Source organism: Parasteatoda tepidariorum, chromosome 6 (assembly GCF_982258835.1).
Source record: "Parasteatoda tepidariorum strain Cologne lab strain chromosome 6, Ptep-v5.0, whole genome shotgun sequence".
Taxonomy (NCBI): Eukaryota; Metazoa; Arthropoda; class Arachnida; order Araneae; family Theridiidae; genus Parasteatoda; species Parasteatoda tepidariorum.
In genome coordinates, this window is record NC_141760.1 from 37,747,529 (window position 1) to 37,761,978 (window position 14,450).

At 27.2% G+C, this 14,450-nt stretch overlaps 1 protein-coding gene across 2 annotated transcripts in view; it reads left to right on the forward strand.

Annotated features, from left to right (window-relative positions):
• The first annotated feature begins 2,772 nt into the window (after nucleotides 1–2,772).
• LOC107444050 (putative sodium-dependent multivitamin transporter) overlaps nucleotides 2,773–14,450 on the forward strand; it is a 50,191-nt gene continuing 38,513 nt past the window's right edge. Inside the window, exon 1 of one of the 2 annotated variants that reach the window (XM_016058099.4) lies at nucleotides 2,773–3,093. The gene's annotated coding sequence lies outside the window, so the exon portion shown is untranslated. Of the gene's footprint in view, nucleotides 3,094–14,238; nucleotides 14,386–14,450 lie in introns of those variants that run through there. The other variant, XM_016058100.4, reaches the window with a different exon arrangement.

A 14,450-nucleotide genomic window follows, 5' to 3' on the forward strand; every position in this document is an offset into this window, starting at 1 on the left:
CCAAAGGTTTTTCAAGTAAAACGACTGTAATTGTTATGATAAAATGATAAGATTTACACACACACACACACTTATATATATATATATATATATATATATATATATATATATATATATATATATATATATATATATATATATATATATATATATATATATATATATATATATATATATATATATATATATATATATATATATATATATATATATATATATATATCGAGATGGCTATGCATTCAACGAGGAAAAGAAATATGGTAAAATTACCGTTCTGAATGGTAATGACATTTCACGTGAAAAAATATAAAATATAATTCTGGTTAGGAAAACCAAAAGCATTCAGTATTTAAATTATTCATTTGCTAATTTCTCCGTTCATATGGTATCGGTTTATCAGAAATTCTGGATTTAAGATTTACAGCTCTTATTAACACACATTTAGTACATAAATACAAAATTTAAAAATAAATCAAAATGTAAATTTGATCGAATAAATAGTTTTTATGCTGTGCTCTACGGTAGCATGGAAGATTTAAAAATTTACCACACATTTACCAGATTTTATCGTAGATTATAAAACTATATTTTATTGTTAATTTTAGCAAAAGTATTACCAAAAAGCTACGGTAAATTTTACAACATACTCTTAGTTTTGTCATATCTTTTTACGGTGTTTTAATGAGAGCATTCTAACAAAAAGTTGCAATAATCAGTTCTTTAGATTAAAAAAATAAAAAATTTTTGAAAAAAATCAACCAAAACATTTCGTAACATTTGTTTAACCGTAATAACTTAAGTAAAATAATTATAAAAACATACAAAATTGAAATTTTAAAAATAAAATCCTTTAAAGAGTTTAAAGAAATCATATACATGTAAACATTTTCCATACTCCTTTCTCAAATCATTCTAGAATTTTGATATATTTTAATGAATTAATATAAATCATTGAACTTTTCTAATTTTTTAAGAAACAATCAATAAATAAAATAAATAAATTAAAGCAACATAAAAACATATTTTTTTCTAGAGCAATATAATATAGTTGTCATTCCCATTAATTTGTCCCCTGATTAATTAAGCCAAGTAATATTTTCTTTTAAATTACATATTGCTTCCGTTTTAGATTATTAGCAAAAAATATGTATGAGAATATTACGAAAGATAAGAAAAAAGCATACTATTTTAAAGAACGCATTAATTTGTAGAAACACATTTCTTTTCTTCTGACTCAAATAAGTAAGAAAACTTGAATGTTGAACTGCGGTAGTTTATTGCGGAACGTATCGATCTGGTTTTCGAAAACTTATTACATAATATGATAAATAATGAGAAAATCACACTGAATATTAAATGTTTAAAAAAAAAAGAAAAAAGAAATTGCTCGGAGTTGATTGAACGATTGCTTCACAAGTGTTACAAAATAATTGGCAGTATTGTGCAAGTTAGAATAAATTTGTCAGACAGTTTTACATAAATGATGATGAATGTTATGCAAGCAGCAAATTTGCGAATGATTCTGACATAGAACTTTTTATATGCTTTTAAATTATTTGATTCTTAAACACTCAAGCGGCAGCAATATTTTTTAAAATTTCTGTTTGAAATTGTTTGAGTAAAAATAATTTTCTTCCCTTCTTTCTTTACTCACTAAATACAATTGATTACTTTGCTATCATTTATTTTAATGACGATTAATAGATTGTTATATCAAATTTCTAAAATATTATAAAAATTGTAAGAATTCTCGAATTTTTACAATACAGTACAGTAATTAAACCAGAATTGTTTTCAAAGTAAAGGTAATATACAAAATTTTCCTCATTGTTATAGTTCTTTCTTTGTTGTAATGATTTTAAAAGTTCCAAGGTTTGATATTAAATTTTTGTTAATCATTTTCTCTATAATTTTATTATTGTCCATTTGAGCAATTCAATTTACTAAAAGACAATGATTAAGAATTTTAAAAAAATATTAAAATTTATGGCATAAAAACCAAAAAAAAAAAAAAAAAACTCTTGCAAACGATTTAGTATAAACAGAAAATACCTCAAATTAGGAAACTTTTATATAGTTTGTGATAAAATATCTGATTTCTCTTTATAAGTTAAGAGATTATATATTGCTTTTTTTATCAAAAAGAAAAGTTAATTCTCAAGAATGGATATACGGAAGCCAGAGGCTGAACTATATTATCACTTAATTATTCATTCAATCATTTGCTGTAATATTGCGGTTGCTCATGGTAGCCGGTTGTTTGCATTATTTCACTAAAAATAAAACTTTCTAATTGGCTACTGCTAGTAGTAGTGAAGTGACGTCACTTTAAACATCTTTATTAGTTATTTTTAGTAATGAAAAATTGTCTGATGGACTTTTTAAAAAAAAATTCGCGAGAAAATATGCAACAAGTTACAATTACTTTACTTAATTTTACTTTAAAACCATAGAACTTCCAATTAATTATGTTGCATTTAGTATCAAAATTAAAAAATTTGTCCATTTTACTCTAATTTTTATTCAAGGGATTTTTTGTATTTTTTCTATTTCTCTTTCCTTATCAATCATAATTTGCTTTAACTACAATGATAAAAGCTGAAATCTAGGTTAATAATTAACAAAAAATTTGGATATTAGCAACACGAACCATTTACTACCTTATGAAAGCGGAGAAAATAGCTACCAACAAACGAAAAAAAAGTGTGTCTTGCTGATATTTGAACTTTGTTCTCAACTGGTTTACCCATTTTTTCGGAAGTCGTCTTAAAAAGGTCAAACATTACACACTTTCACTCCCCGAGACTAATGAGTGTTTTGTTATTTATTATCGTTTGTGTTGTTCTAATGGCAACGTTATGGTATTAAATTTACTCGCTGTCATTATATTGGAAAAAAGAAGAAAAAAAGTTTTAAATGGTTTGAAGATTTGAATAGGACAAATGTTTTTTTTTAATTCTTTCTTTTATCCTTTCGGTGTGTTCAGTATTTCGACTGCTCTTGTGTTATAATTGATGCCAAGTTGTTGTCTAATACATTGAAGTGAAAAGGAAATCAAATATTTAATCGTGGTTCATGGAAAAGAAAAGAAAGGTATGTTTCTGTGTGTGTTTATTTTCAGTAATATCTTTTATTATTAAGATGTCTTAGATGACATCACATTACCTACCTGTAGATCTAAACTTTATCAATGATCAGTCAGTTATTAGCCTATTGGAAAACATTTCTCTTCAAAGTAGAATTATGTAAATAGCAGTTTGTCATTAACAACTACAATGTTAAGGAAATTGCTCGAATGATATTAGTCAAAAAATGCAGTTCAACCTCATACTTAGAGGTCGCTATAGAAAGTTTTGCTAAAAAAAAAAAAAAAAGACCGAAGAGATTGAAGCTGCAGGAGTGGTAAGCAAAATCGTGGAAATATTTGCTTTAAGCATCGTTACAGCTGAGGAAAACGGTGACAATTTAGAATGTTTTGCTTTCATAAATTAATCATGGAGCATATGGGTTTTTCTCCCGAAGCTATGACATTTGTGACATTGTGCCTCTCGCCTTAATTAAATTTATTTTCCTATAATGATTTTTCTTTTTCTTTTAGAAACTATTAAAGCCTTTCAAGTATACATTTTACAAGCAATAAATTTATTGTATCTTATATATTAGGACAAACTGCTAAATTTGAAAGTTCATAATGCCACTTTTGCTCTTTGTTCCTTAAACTTATAAGGTTTCTAAAGTATATTTTTAATGAAAACACAAAGCACAATAAAAAAAATGTGCACATTTTTGTAGCTATATTTTTTTGGTTACTAGATATGTGTAATATATTTTTTTGACCTTCTTGAGTTTTCCCAAATGATTAGAAAAATGCTGCTCCTTGGTTTGTTGGTTACTATTTAGTTTGTCAGTGTGCTAAGAGACTTAGCACACTGAGAAAAAAAATAATGTCAAAACTACCTGAATATTGTAAAATTTAGAGTCTTTCTGACTCTATGAGAAAACCAACAAGGTCAGTAAATTTTATCGAATCGCTTTGGAAATGATTTTAATAAAACTAACCGTAAAATATGGTTTTATAATCTGTGATAAATTTTGGTAAATGTGGTAAAATTTGATATTTTTCTAATTATACCTTAGAGCATGACATAAAAACCATTAAATTGGTTAAATTTACTCTTCATGGTTGCATGTTTTACTAAATGAGAGGTAATGAGAACTATATGTTTGAAAATCAGAATTTCATGAAAACTGTAATTATATGAACGAAAAAATTACCACATGAAGGGTTAAAATACCGTAACGAAAATCTTATAATTCAAAATTAAGTTTATTTTAGTTGCCAGAAATGCTTTTATTATACTTGTCTTCTAAAAACAAAAAAACTCTAAATATATTAAAGTGAGCTGCACTGGTGTAAGAAGTTAAGAAAATTTGCAGACTTGGTCGATTATCTCTAGAACTGCTCAACCGATTTTAATGAAATTTGATATTGTACAGTCCGCAAAAAAAAAAATAAAAAAACGAATCACCCTGAATAACTTTCGTTCTAATGATCGGATTTTCACGAACTAAGTGTCAATCTCAATTGGTTCCTGGGGGTGACCTCAAACTTGCTAATTAATTGGTGCTAACTATTAATTAAGTTACGAAATCAGACACAAAAACGTACTTTCTCTGGATTAACATAAATTTTTTTTTTACATATTTGGATTTTTAACCTTCAAAATATAGGGGGTAGCCGCAATCTGGGAAATATGGTCCCCATAGATCGGTCAGGAGAGCGATCCAAAGTTCGTACCCCTTAATGTTAATTTCACTTTTTACGTTTTTAGTCATATTTTCAAAACTAATGAAGCAATTTAAAGAAAATTGCACCCACTCATAAAACTCATTTACCCAAAGATAATTTCATGAAAAAAATAATTTTTAATAATTATTAATTATTTTTTATTATTTAATAATATTGAGGATGAAAAAATTTTGAATTATAAGGTATGAATTTTTTTATACTATATTAATCTAAATATTTTTTAATTGAAAAATCTAAGTTTCAACTGTTTTTATTTATTAGAAGCTGAGAAAAATTAAAATTTATAATTCTTAAAAAAATAATTTGGCGACAATAGAGAAATGATTAAATGGGGCGATTAATATTAAAATGTGATAAACTTGCAAGGAACTTGACTTCACGCGCGTAGTGTGAAATTTCATTCATATTTTTTTCGCTAATATTCGTTTGCTAATCTTTTTATTTTTATTTCTTTCTAACTATAAAATACAATGTTTCCTTTTTAGACGCTTAATAATTTATTTGAAATTCAGTAAAGAAGTTTGAATAAAATATTTTGAATAAAAAGCAATTTATTCAAGGAATGTCTAGTTTTTATAAAATAGGATATGATATGATCTTCTGATAGAATATGATTATACACCAGATTGTGCTTCTTTAATGTGATTATTTTTTATTTTTTGCTTTTGCTTTTCAATAACTGATACAATTTCAATAATATTCATACGTATGCATAGATTTGGAATAATATATTTATCAATTTCTTGAATATATATTTTATAAATATTATAAAAATACGTAGTCAACATTTTTAAGCATCTCTCACAACATCGCAAATTTCTCAACATCTTATAGGGTAAATTAACGAATGAAGTAACACTTAAGCTTAGCTTGCCTTTAAGAAAAAATCATAAAAATTTCAAAATTTGTAATTTTAGCTAAATGATGGCGTTGACATATTTGTCATTAAATACAAATTATGTAAATAAATTTTAGATAACTTGCATTTTATTGTTTTAAGCTTTTGGTGGTTTAAATAATAAGTAGTAAGATAACCAAGTGAAGGAACAGTTCTTACCAGTGAATAAACACTAAATTTTCCAGTGAATGAACACTTAATTTAGAGAATGTTTGATGCTTGTTAGGAATCCATAGGCCACACAAATGTGTAAAAACAAGATTTTTTTTGGAATTACAACATATAATCACAGTTAACGTGGAAAATGTTATTTTTCTTTCAGTCATGGAATGGAAAGTAAAATATGTTTGAATACATAATTTAAAAAAAAAAAATGTTTTTCATTTTTTCCCCTCACAGTTTAATAGTCCGTTCTAAATTATGCGTGTCTATCATTGCGTAATCCGATGATGTTTTTATTATTATTATAATTAGATTACTTTTTTGTTTACTCTTTTCCCCATATTTTTTAAAGCTATTTTTTAATCTTTTTAAGTATTTTTTTTCTCTTCTTCATATTTTCTGCTTTAACTTTTTTTTCAGCTCTTTCAATCTCTTTAAATTTTTGTTCATTTTCTGAAATTAATGCAAAAAAGTAATTTTTTTCTTTTGATTTAACCTTCCTCTTTTTTCCAAATTTTTGGCCAATGTAAATGTATTTTCGAAATTTCTTTTGATTTTCCAGTACCATTTCTAGAATTCCTCACTGGATAATAAATGAGAAAAAGGAGTTTCGAAGTTTGAGTAAAATCCATCTCTCATTGACTTATATCTAGTGGGTCTTCAGCAGTACTTACCACTTACTTATGGAACCAATTGTTTTTGCAACTAACAATGCCTCAAGAGGACTTATATCAGAATCTGTTTTCAAGATACTTTCATTATCAATATTAGTTGTATCAGCTTCAGTGCCAAAATTTGATTAACCAAATTCTCTTTTTGAAATAAATTCTTCAATATTGAGAAAAGCACAGGCTATTGGATACTTGGGAGATTAAACTTTTCTGTCGTCAATGTTCCTTTAAAAATTTGCAACATAACTTGTGAGATTTCCTTCTCAAGCTTCTGAAGAAATAGTGCATTGTTACTCTCGAAGCATGTATTTTGTTGATAAGTTGTCTTGCTCATTAACTCTTGGTGTCTGTTTTGCATGCATTTGTTAAAGTCAACGTTTTTTACGTCGAATGGAAAAATATCGCATTTCATAAAAGCATTTTAACTTCATCAGTTGATGCCTCAAAATCTTATTTAAAAATGGATGTAAAATTTTCTCGACATATTGCTTTACAATTCTTTTAAGATCTAACGGGAGATTTCCCTGAATTAGGTAGAAAACTAAACCAGAAAATTTGTTTTGATGAACATAACTTGCTCAGTTTCAAATTGATATGAGATTTACACCTATCCAAAACAAGCAAAATAAGGAATTTGGTAGCATTTTTAGTTAGCCATGCATGAGTAGAAACATTTGCAATATATTTGTAAAATGTTGTTGCGGTCATTGTTTCATTTTATGAATCGCTTTTTCCAATGAAATATATAGCAGGGACTGATTCTGTAATATCTCAAAGAATTCTTCAGTAAGGAAAAACTACCAATGGAGGTACTTTTTCTTTCCTAGGTACTAAGGAATGAAAATTCTTATAATTTTTAGGGCCGCGGATTTTTCCTGTTTAAGGGCAGTATTCAACTCTTGTTTCGTTCGCATTGTAAATGCAATCACTTTCTGAAAGGATGCCTGGGCTACTTTCCTCCTAAAGATTCATCTAAAGTTCTTTAAACCAGTATTTCGAATATTATTTTCTAAGGGAAGTTTCGCTTTCTGAAATTATCTTCGCATTGCACCGAGTTATCGGTGGATGTCGCCTTAAAAAAAACTTCACCCATTTTTCACCTGGATGATTGTTTTTAAATGGATTTTTCCTACCAGTTCCCGTCTGGACGTTAAAAGCCGCAATAAGATAATAACTTAGCTAATTATTAGCACAAAGGCCTGTAAAGAAATTTTCTATTCAAGCTTTCATTATTATATTTAGTCAGCAAACATAGCTTATTAAGGTGTCTAAGGTATGATGTAATAACTAATCACTACATTTATTACGATAAATTATTATTATAATTCTTCAAATAAATTTAGCAATTAAATTTGCATTTTGAAATGAAATTGTTATAGGAACTATTCATACAAAATTTAACTGAATTTTAGGTGTCCTCTATATCGCAGAACTACTAATTATCCATGTAAAATCATATTTCACTCATACTATTCATTCACAGGGAAATCTATTCCCAGTGAGGAAACATACCTGTTCCTTCACTGGTTAGAAGTTGTTTTTTGTACTTAATTAACATAATTTTAATGCATAATATGACTAAAAGTACAGAAAAATTAAAATTTTCCTTTTATTTTCATTAACTTGAAAAAATCCCAATAAAGGAACACTTGTTTATTCATTGGTTTTTCATCGTTTGGCAATCCAGTTAATAAGCATCCCCTAATCTCAGTACTTGCTTATGTTATGATGCTTGAAATAAATAAAAACGTAACTTCAATAACCATATTTTGAATTCTCTTTTTCACCATGAGAAAAAAAAGCATTATTATATGCAATTAATTGTACTTTAAACGGATAACTACCACCACTGACCTTATAATTGTGTCAAAGAAACAAGGCGTTGAATAGATACTAACAAATTCAAAACTTTTTCCAGAGAAGACTCTAAGACCAGGTAACTCAATGCATTGTTAGATGACTTCCTATTGTTAGGTAGTAAGCTACTGTTACCAATCAATCTAAATTAAAACGTTTGAAATCTTATTTTTAAAAAATATCGATGAAATGTTCCTTCCCTGGTTGGTTTACCCTATATCGTCTTAATCTTAAAAGAAATTTCCGGAAGTGTTTCGCAAGTGTTACGCAGAACTATTTTACCAATTATTTAAGTAAATTTTGACATTTTTAAGAATCTTATTCTTTACCCTTTTACGTTTATTATTTCTTCATTAATATACTAATAAATTTTTCACGTCATAGATTGATTCGAGGAACATTTCAGTGACTTTCAAGTCGGGCAGTGGCACTTAACCTTAAAAAAACATCAGTGTGGGGTATACCAGGCAGTGGCACTTAATCTTAAAAAAACATCAGTGTAGGGTATACCGGGCAAATGTATACCGTGCAGTGGCACTTAATCTCAAAAACATCAGTGTAGGGTTAAAATATCGAAAAAATGTAATTATATCCACGAATAAATTCACATCAAATCGAATGTAATAAATATTTCGGACATTCACCAAAGCATATCTGTGATTGTCGACATTCACCGGTGAGGGTCCGAATGTACAAGAATGTAATGAAATATTCGATCTTTCACCGACGTATTTGGTGTTTGTCGACATTCACCTGTGAAAGTCAACAACCACCGATTTTGGTCTTTCGCCGTGACATATGTACATAGTAAATTTCATTAAGATCGGTCCAGTAGTTCTAGAGATAATAGACCAAGTCTGCGAATTCTTTTAATGTCTTACATCAGTTTATTAAATTGAACCTAATGAAAATGAATTATTAGTATGACTATCTTCCTTATTCTTCATATACAGTTGGAATGTAATACATATAAATGAAGACTGTGAATTTGTGAGTTTTGCACTCGAATCAGCTTAAAAGTTTTTTTTATACATCACTTCTAACTTCATATTTATATTTTATTTTACTTTATAATTTAGTTTTTATTTTATCGTCTATGCCTCTTCTAGGGAGAAAAAAGCTCAAAAACAACATTATAAGGTTTGGTATATTTGGTTTTGGAAAAATATTGTTTCTCATTATTCTGCAATTTTTGTTACAACAATGGAAAAAGAATTCATGTAAATCTACCTCGCTGAATGGTGATGACATTTTTGGTTAAAAAAAAAACATTATTATAACATTATTATTACATTATATTAACAAAACAAAGTTATACTGTATTTGAACAATTCATTTGATAATTTTTCCATTAATGCGGTAAATTCTGTTTTTTAAAATTATAGTTCCTAGTAACATACTTTTAGTGCAAAATACAAAAGTAAATTTAACCGAATAAACGGTTTTTATGCCATGCTCTAGGGTATTATGATAAAATTACCGAAATTAACCACGTTTGTAAGAATTTCATCATATATTATAAAACCATATTTTATTGTTAATTTAAACAAAGAGCTTCGGAAAAAATTAACGACCTTTTTGGTGTTCCCATAAAGCCGGAAATACGGTGAATTTAACCATATTCTGGTAGATTTGACCATATTTTTTTAGTGTACTGTTCTCTTCGAAACCTTTTATGGTAAGGACAGAAGTGATTACATTGTAAAAAATTGCATATCGAATTACTGTGCAAAGTATCGGCACTTTGGGTGCTTCACCCGTAAAATATTTTTTTTACCGTAAGAAATTATACTGTAACTTTTACAGCAACATTTATTTAATTTAATTAGAGCGATCCAAGGATTTTAATGTAAATAATAGTGTAAAAATTACGATTGTCAGACTTTTGTTGCGTAACATGTTCCGGTAAAAATGGATTTTTTTGGAAAAAAGTAACAGCACCCTCAGTGCCGGTACTTTTTACCATAATCTGGCGCAGAATTTTTTACTGTGTATTAGAGTGATATGACATTAATTGATAATTCTTATCCAAAAAAGTAAATAAAATTAAAATAAATTTAGGAATTAAGTAATTTTAAAACTATCGAGTAATTTATTTATTTCTATTTTTATCCAAAGCTCTTCTATAGTTGTAGTTGAAATACAAGCATCCTTATGCATGTATGTGTTATTAGGTATCTGATTTGATTTATGTATGTTGAAATAGAACTATGTAACCATTTCAGTTTGAAAGATATAACGATATAAACCCATCAAGTTCTAGCAATTATAGTTCTGGTTAGCTATGAATTGATATATGAGTTGCTGTGCTACATGATGATCTGTGGCATTCGGAATTTATTAAGAAATTAACGAGGACAAACTAATAAGAATTCCCTTCAGAACCAGACGTAGCGAGAAGTGTCTATAAATAAATATATAAATGTTATTCAAAATTTATTGAGTTAGAAGTCCCACTATCAGTCAGACATTTCAAAATAGATTGAGATATTAGCACTGCATATTAAAGCAGCCAAATGAATTAAATTTGATTGCTGCTTGAGTTAATTTTATTTATTCTTCCTCCAATAATCTCTACACTCCTCTAGTCATAGGAGATAAAAAAAACTTACAAAATATGCTTTTTATCTACAAATTGCATAAATTTAAAATTTGTGAAAAATTTCTGCTGTTATGTTAAATAAGAATACGAATCATGTATAAGATAAGATAATAAAATGCATTTTTTTGGAAAAAAAAAAAACAAATATGCAAATTTTTCATGTTTTGTTGTAAATTTTTTTTAATAATGCATCAAACTGTCCATAAAAAAGAGCATTTTTGTGCTAATAAATTGAAGAGTAAAGGGTTGAATGCATTTGCATTGCGAAAAGCCTATATTAATTTTAAACAATTCATTCAAATGATAAAAGAAACATAAGTTCAATAATGACATTTTTTTAAACTCCAATTAACACAATGATTAATTGCGTCATTAAATGTATGCAAAGTTCGTAATGACGTACGTTTTATGATAATAAACCATCTTTAGATTATTATTATTAATAACTAGTATTTCAAAAATACTTTTTAAATCATATTTTACCTATTAAATTTTAATTTCACTGAAACTGTGGTTTTTGTTATCAGAAATGTCATTATTTTACAATGGGGTAATTTTTACAATTTATTTTTCCGTGTGTTGCCATGATTTTTCTTTAGCAACAAACTACTTGATGAATAACAAAAGATAATATGAATTAATAAAATCATATCTCTACACGGAGCAAGAAGTGTGGTAAAATTTCCGTGCAGTATTGTAATGACATTTCTGGTAAAATAAACAACAACATATTTTGTTTGATACATCCAAAATATACGGTATTTAAACCATTCATTTAGTAACTTTTCTGTTCATATAGTAATGGTTCATCGGAAATTTTGGTTTCCAAATTATAGTTCTTATTACCACACATTTAGTAAACAATACAAAACTGAAAATTAAATTAAATGAAAAAATAGATTTTATGTCATGCTTTGAGGTATCATGATAAAATTACCAAATTTTACCTCATTCACCAAATTTTATCACATATTGAAAAATTATATTTATTTTGTTAATTTTATTAAAATTATTATTCAAGTGCTTCTGTAAAAAATAGCTGTTTGATGTTCCCGTAGAGCCAGAAATACTGTAAAATTTACAATATTCCTGTAGTTTTGACCATACTTTTTGTCTCAATGTATTTTATGGAAAATTTTATTTTTCTTTCGTTACCAAAATTTATTATGAATTGTTTAATGTGATTGTGAATTGATAGTGAATAATTGATTGAGAATTGATTATGAGTTGTTCAATAAATTTATTTTACCAATGTCCATAGAAAAATATTAAAACTTTCCACAACATATTTTTTTGCTATCATTACCTTACGAAAGTACTAAATTTTTAATACAATTTCAATGATGAACCAATTTTTAATACGTTTTCAATGGTGGACCATATAAAAAAAGTAAAGGTTAAGACCACTGTGTGATAGGAGAGTCATTGAAGTTAAAATTTATGATTAACAGCATAATGGCGGCAGTGTAGTCAGCATTATGCATTGACTGCTTTGACTTTCAAGAAAAGCTGTTATGCTTAGAGTAAGAGTAGGGTATAGATATAAATATCAGATAATAGATAGATATAAATATCAGATAAGAGTATAGATATAAATATCAGTCCTTTTTACTGGGGTAAATAGTGTTCATGGTTTGGGTTAATTTGACTATCCACTAGAATTTATAAACCTTGATTTATAATACTACATTAAGCTCATTAATTTTAAGTGTAAAAGTAAACTGAAAGTACAGAGTGAAAATTATTATTTCTTATAAATCTGAGTTCGTCTATTTCAGAAACATATTACATGAATTACTTCAATGTAAATTAGGAAACAGATTAGTTTTTAATTTGATCTTAAGTTGAAAGGGTTTCACTCTTAGAAGTTCGATGCAGAAAAAAATCAGTAAGTTTTCCTGCTTTCTAAAAAGAAATTTCTGATAAATTAATTAAAGAAAAATATTTATTGATTTACCCGATTTAAACAAAACATTGTTATTCAATTTTAATGATGTAAATAAAATAACAATGATGTGAATGTTTTTTTAATGATGTGAATAAAGCGGGAATAAAATAATACAGGACAAACTTGTGGACTGGCTGAAAGAAACCGCACTTTTTCCAAATGTACATTATTAAAAAATCATACTGATCCTTGGTATTATTTCCAGATAGATGCTTTATAATCTCTGGAATTTATATACGAAACTGAACACAGAAACAAATAACTACCTGCTAGAGGTCATGGAGTTTTTTCCCAGAAACGCTGGCCGGAAAAAGTTTAAAGTATTTAAAAGTATGAAGCTAACACTGATTATAAGAATATAATTAAATACCACTCCATTTACTATTAACAAATTATGCAATATTACAAACTTACTAACATCCTGACTTAAATACTTTGCGTTGTATACTCACCGAAATTCACTTTCAAAAAACGTACTAGATAACAAATTTATTTCTCGATGTGAATTTTAGGTAGAACTGTAGGTTGTACTGAACTGTACTGTAGTACTGTAAGTAGTTGTACTGCATTTTAAGTAGTACTGAACAGAAGGTTTAAAATTGTTATTTTAGCATTTATTTCACTAATTACATGGAGAATAAAATTCTAGTAAAATTACCACCAACTTTGGAAAGAAAACTTTCTAGTAAAAAAACACACACACACACACAATTATCTTATTAAGAGCCAAAATAAACTGAAATTAAACCATTTATTTGGTACTTTTTCCGTTCATTATAGTACCGCAAATTCCGGTTTTCAAAATCACAATTCTTATTACGACACATTTAGAACAAAATTAAAACAGAAAAGTAAATTTTTACGCCATTGCTTTAAGGTATGATAAAATTACCAAATTTTATAATTTTTATCAAATTTTGCCACTTATTATCAAACCTTATTTTATTGTTAATTTTACCAAAATCATTACCGAGTAAAAAATTACCGAGCTTTTTGGTGTTCCCATAGAGCCAGAAACACAGTAAATTTTACCATTTTCTGGTAGTTTTTACCATATTTTTTGCTTTGCAATGTTCAAATTTCCTTTTTATCTGAATTAAAAACTGCCTTTATAAAATCAAACTTATTGCTTTAAGGAAAAAAAATAGGTGTAATAAATATCCATTCTCATCTTTTTCATCACGTATGACTAGGGACAATACGTGACGACAAAACAAAAACATTTTTTTTCCAGCTTTGCATAGTCTCGAATAGTGAGGAAATGTTTTGAATTTTAATAATTTATTTCCGCGTACAGATATGATCAAACGTTTGTGTAATGATAAAAGTGAATTTAGATTTTGACATGCTTCAGTTCCAGTTGCCTGAACAAAAAACAATTGTATATTTTGTTGTTAATTGTTAACTTTATCGAAATGCATCATACCGTTTATTGAAGTAAGAGGCATTTTTTCACATTTAAAATTAAATTAATATTATTAATTAAGGAATAATTTATGAGT